The following is a 6,465-nucleotide window of genomic DNA, read 5'->3' as shown; positions in this document are numbered from 1 at the left end:
AGGAACAAAATGCTGCGAAAAATGTAATTGATAAAACATATATGGGACATTTCTTTTTCAAAACTATCTTTAGTTTTTTTGGGCAGCTCTTGTTTTCAAAATATCGCGGTTTTAATTTTTTTGGTCATTCTATATATTTTTTTCTTGGTTGAAGATTGCATTAATGGAGACTAAAATAAAAATTTTAAAGATGTTGAAAATTAACTCTGTTCAGTTTCATCCTTATAAGTTTGACCTTTCGTAAATAGGTTTCAAATTTTTTTCGCGATTTCCAATAAAACATCAATATACATACTAATTTACTTATATAACTATTTGGCAAATTTACATAACCTTTAATCAGTTTATAGATTGTGATTTAATCGGCATAGTAGTTTCGGAATAATACTTACAAATTGAAGCAAAAAATATTTTTTATACGTGAAAGTAGCTAATTTTTGAGTTTTAAAAACTCATGAAAAATCGAAAACCGCACTTCAGGTTTATTGCTTTATCGCAAAGCCACATATAATAGCAACAAAATGAAATATCGATCATAAATATCGATGGATTCTTTACGATTTTATTCACAATTAAGTGAATTCGCTCATTTTCACAAAGTTTTACTTTTTTGTTTCATATACTTTAAATGAGTAGTTAATAGGGTATTCAATCGATTAACCGTTAATCGGTTAACCGATTAATTTTGGACGGTTAACTGTTCGAATAATTTAAAATTTGTGTCGATTAACCGATTAACCGAAATTCCTTTTTTTGCACTTTAAACAATTTTTTTGTATTTATTTTTCCCTTTCAATTCAAATACAAATTTCAAATTAAAATTTGATATTTTTGGAACATCCAATAAACATGATTAGTGAGTATGTATAACACCTGACATATTTAATTTGCATGTCTTTGAAACTTTGTTTGTATTTACATGTATAGACGAAACTTTTTTTTTGAAATGAGTCTATTATCATAACTAAACGAAACTATTAAATTATTAAATCTAAAGAAAAAAATCGTTTAAATTATATTCTTTTTATAAAAGATTATTTCAGAAGATCTCACTAAAACTATAAAAACTCACACATCGCTCATTTGCTGCAACAAAGTCATAATTAAAAAAAGTTGTTTCGATAAAAACGCCTTTGAATGTTTTATGACATTTTACTATTTCTTAAATAAATTTTAAACAAATTTTTACTTATCAAATATACGAGAAAACATGAATTTTAATTTTGATGTTTACAACAAACAAATACTCAACAAATACAGAGAAACTGATGGATTTTTTTCGAATTTATTCCTAATTAAGTGAGTTCGCACATTTTGAGTAATCATAAATTATATGGAGAAACATCTAAAAAATTCACAATTTTAGAAAAAAAAAATCTATCCATAGAATTCAAAAATTTTACCATTTTTGTACATAGGTAACCATGATGCATCAAATCTATATAGTGGTTAGTGAAGCCTTTTTTTGTTGTTGACCTTTGTTGTACATAAATTAAAGTTTTATTTTTGTAGATTAGTGTGATCATAATTAATTACTTATTCAAATTCGCAACTTAGACAATTCCTTGATATAAAGAGTGAGCCAAAAAAAAAAACACTTATACATACTTTTTAAAAATAAAACTTAAACCGTTCAGTATAAAAATTCTGAAAAATACGTAATTTTAATCAAATATTGTATAAATTCATTAAACATTAAAATACGCGCGTATTACTCGGTATTTATAAATTTATCCACTTTTTCCGGAAATACTCCCATTACAGATTTTATAGTTGTTTCCGTTACCTTTTTGGACGTGGTGGTTCACTTTGCTTAAAATCGGACATGTCCTGGGATACCTTTATTGTGTTCTTTAATTTTTTTTTTACAGGCCGAGGTTGTGGACAGTTGGGAGGATTTGCCTCCCGTGGTACGAAATTTACATTATTGTTTCAATACTACTTAAGGGTCTATTTTCCATAGTGGCATGATGGCAAATCGGTCCAGAAATATGAAGGCTGTTTTAGGAATATATATTTCTGTGTTTATCGTGCCTGTTGACACAAATGATTGGCTTCTTTTGCCACAACTGCAAATGACTTGCCACACAAGAAACTTCTTGGGGAATTTTGTTTGTTTGTTTTTTTCCCGTATTATTCTTGAACTTTACCTCGTTCAGCAGCCGGAGTTTTGTTTTATTAAATTAAATATCAATTTTTTCGGCTGTTTCTTAACTTTCTGAAATTTATACGACTCAATCTCAAAAGAATCTGATCATTTAACTTTAAGATCTGCTTTTCACATAGAAGTGTTCGGTGCTCTTCGAAAGAGTTGTTCGACTTCTTTTGCCTTACCAATATCTGTTAGACCTGATCCAGGTTTTTTTTCAATGTTCAAATCTCGCACTAATACATTCTGTTGATATTGAAAATATGCAATACAAATGTCGTCCCATTTTGCACCAATTAGTTCTAAGTACTCTAAATTTATACTGTAAATTATTGCGAAAATCGAGCAACATTTGTCCTTATTCCTCATACAAGGTCCTCAGAAAAGGGATTGAACATTCATAATTGTCTTAATAATATGAAAAATATATTAAGGAAACTTAAATGAAGTAAATTTGTTGTTGTGATCCTGTGTTCGTCATGGACCTGTCAGATAAGACATCTCAGTAGTATAGAAAAGATATCGAAATAATTCAAAAAGTATTTTTTATGGGAATTAGTATGACTACAAGATTCTTATAAATTCGCTGTAAATAAAGCCAAAATGTGGAGAAAAATAACTTTTTTTGCATTCATAGAGAAAATACAATGAATATAGAAAAACCCACATTTTTTTAGCTTTAAGTCGTATCTGAAAGGTTAAACTTTTATTTTGAAGTCAATAGGTAGTACTTTCAGATGACATAACAAATTTTAGAAAAAAACTGAATTTGCGCTGTAATTTTGAATACACCGAAAACGGTTTTTATTTAAACTTTATGTTAAGATATTTCGAAAACCTGATGTGATGGAGCAATTTAGAATTCTGAATCCGAAACTGACCGAACCAAACCATTAAAAAAGTATACACTAGTTGTTGGTTTTTGACTTTTTTCAAATTTTGTCGGCCTGTCTTATTTAAAAAGATTTTGGACTCAATGTGTAGCAGTTGTTGGGAATAATTTGAAGAAATGTAAAATTAACTGTTTTTGATCTCTGATGAAAAAAACTAATTAAATAATAGAACTGTACACAATTTTCAACATTTTCCTAAAACTGTCTAATCTAAAAAGTTCTTGGATAATTGCTTAAAATTGTATGAAAATAAGAAAATAAGATCACTCGATTTTCCCAAGACCAACAGATGGTTCATCAATTAATATTCTTTAATTAACCAATGAAAGTGCAAAAAATATCAACCACATAATTACATCAAATACGAGTAGTAATCGACTTGCATAGAAAACGGAAGTAAAATTTCAAATGTTACGCTTTTTAACAATAAAACACCATAGCAGCAAATAACAAACGAAATTAGATCAATAATAATTTGTCTGCAATATGACTTAGAATGAAAAACGCGGCAAGACATCTAAACAGTTTGATTGATTTCTTAACGCTAGGCAGAGAGCAAACTCTTAGGGGCTCATCAAGGATAATGATGATTAAAGCAGACACATAGACACAAATAGTGGGTTTGTTTAAACAATTGTCTGCTTGATCAAAAACAAAAGTAATTTTCTAATTACGACTACAATTGTGTGGTTTCAGGTTAAATGAACCTAAAAAACCAACAACAACTCAACGTCGCATTGTAAATGAGCATGCGCGCCCACTGTGATCACAAAATTAATGTCGGCTTTCTAAAGGTTTTACATGTTTAATTTGACAGGAGAAACGAGTGAATGGAAAAACAAATGCCAATACCAAACGATTAAAAAAGGAGCATCAACATTTTCAAACAAAAAAAATTTCAAAAGAAAATAAGTGTCTGTCTGTTTGTGAGCAGTATGAAAGGAAGGGTGTCTGCCTCTGCCTGGCTTTATTAGTTACAAATGAGGTGCTTCTCCATCTGTTTGGTATCTTTTGTGTTTTCTTGTCATGATGTTCAATGTTCAATAATTGGAAAAATTTTGTTGTTCAAATAGATACTGTAGTTCAAAATACATATATTGTATTTGTGGTTAATTTAAATTTTTTGTGAGTTTGCGGTTGAATTGTATATGTAATTGCAAATAATTGTAATTATCCTTTAAATGCTAGAGAGAAGACAACAGCGAAAAAATTGCCAACTTAGCTTAAGAATGGTTAGTGCTTGAACTTTGTGGCATGCAGCCGATGAGGAAAGTGAATGTGTGCATGTGCTGTTAGTGCACACGTGTTAAAATTGTTTTGCAAATGCCATTCCATTCATTCAATGCTTCCAAAACAACTAAAATAGTATATTTAGTTTGTGGTTTTTTTCATTTCTTTCATGGACACTAGCATTACATGCAATTGTGATGTTCTGCGCTTGCACAATGACTGAACTTTAAGTCAACATAGCGCACTCACAGTTGGGTGTCTATCCCTGTAACGAATGGCTTTCTAAAGAAAATGTATAAGTTACAAAACATTTGATGTATTTTATATGATTAATATTTGAATTTATGTGATGCAGTTTATGCAAAACTCTTTATTAAATTTACAATATTTTAAAATGCTTACACGCAGTGACCATTGAATCAATTGTGATCAGAGCTACATTATTCTATCATAAATATGTTTTGTCTTGGAATTACAGATGCAATTTCATTTACTCTGTAAACCGGTCTAAATAAGCCATGATTGTATTGGATATGATGTCATTCTGTAGAGATATGGACTCTCCTGAAATAGGAAGCAATCCAGAAGGAACTTGCGTGAAGATTCCATGGAAAATGTGCAGACCGCCTCAGAAATATTTCTAAACGGCTGGTCCGATCTTGATAATATTTGATAACGTCATATACAAGGAGTATTCGAGTTTAAGTCATTAAAATGGGTCCTATAAATGCTATTGGGATACTTTGAAGGTACCTTCGACATGTAAAATTTTTAAACTCGTGGCATTTTGTTGTTTCTCATACGATTTCAAAGTTTTTTTTTATTATGTGCTTATTCTGTGCTTGTTTTGTTATTGTAACAAAAACAAAACACATGTAAAATTTCCACTCAAAGTACACCCTTGTAGCAAATAAAATTTTGTGAAAATGAGCGAATTCACTTAATTGTGAATAAATTCAAAAATAATCCATCGATTTTTATTATCTATATCTCATTTTGTTCCTATTATATGTGGCTTTGCTACAAAGCAATAAATCTGAACAATTCTGAAGTTTTCGATTTTTCATGATTTTTTTAAAACAAAATAATTTGATATTTTCACATTAAAAATATATTTTATGCTTCAATTTGGTATTTTCAAAATTCAATCAATCGAAAGAAGAACATTAACTACTCATGTATATCAAACAAAAAAATTAAATTTTGTGAAAATGAGCGAAGTCACTTAATTGTGAATAAATTCGAAAATAATCCATCAATTTTTATGATCGATATCTCATTTTGTTTCTATTATATGTGGCTTTGAGGTAAAGCAATAAATCTCAACAATTTCTGCTGTTTTCGATTTTTCCTGATTTTTTTAAAACAAAAAAAATTTGCTATTTTCACGTAAAAAATATATTTTTTGCTTCAATTTGTTATTATAATTCCTAAACTGCTGAGCCGAATATATAAGCGGATTAAAGGTTATGTAAATTTCAATTTTTCTAAGTTTATTTTAATAACATCGAACTAACCGTTTTTGAGTTATGATTTATTATGTGGAGAAACGTCTAAAAAAAATTCACAATTTTACTTAAACATTTTTTTAAAAAAAACCTGTCCATAGAATTTAAAATTTGGACCATATTGGTACTTTTAGTGGTTTAAAAAGCCTCCAAAATTTTTTTTCGATTTTGTTGCTCTGTGTTATGGATAAAAAATTAAACGATTTAAAATTCAAAAATTAAAAAATAGACTTTTGCAGTTTTTTGGGCGAAATGGTGACTTAACTCTTTTTTTTATTAAAAATAAACTTTCTTTAAGAACATATCGAGCCCTTAGCGCCAAATTATCGTAAGCGACATTTTCAAAATTTTTTTTATGGACCGACTGATGTTTTAGCGTTCTCAGAATATCAAAATTGTTAATAACTTCAAAATTATAGGGGGTAAGATTTTATCGTAAGTCAATGAGCCCCCATAGCGCCGCCCCTGGAGCATTTTAATAACTTAAACTCAAATACTCCACGTCAAATTTTATTCTGATCGGACCAGCCGTTGATTCTGCCTTACAGTGCGCCGAAAGAAAATCGTGGTGTGAGGATCTAGACACTAGAAACGTTAAAAGCAAAATACTTTTTAATAAATACTAAACGAACGAGGTATTTAGTAACAGTAACAGTATATGCTGATCAGAGCACCGGCATATGTC

Source organism: Calliphora vicina, chromosome 4 (assembly GCF_958450345.1).
Source record: "Calliphora vicina chromosome 4, idCalVici1.1, whole genome shotgun sequence".
Taxonomy (NCBI): Eukaryota; Metazoa; Arthropoda; class Insecta; order Diptera; family Calliphoridae; genus Calliphora; species Calliphora vicina.
Note: the sequence above shows the minus strand (reverse complement) of the source record.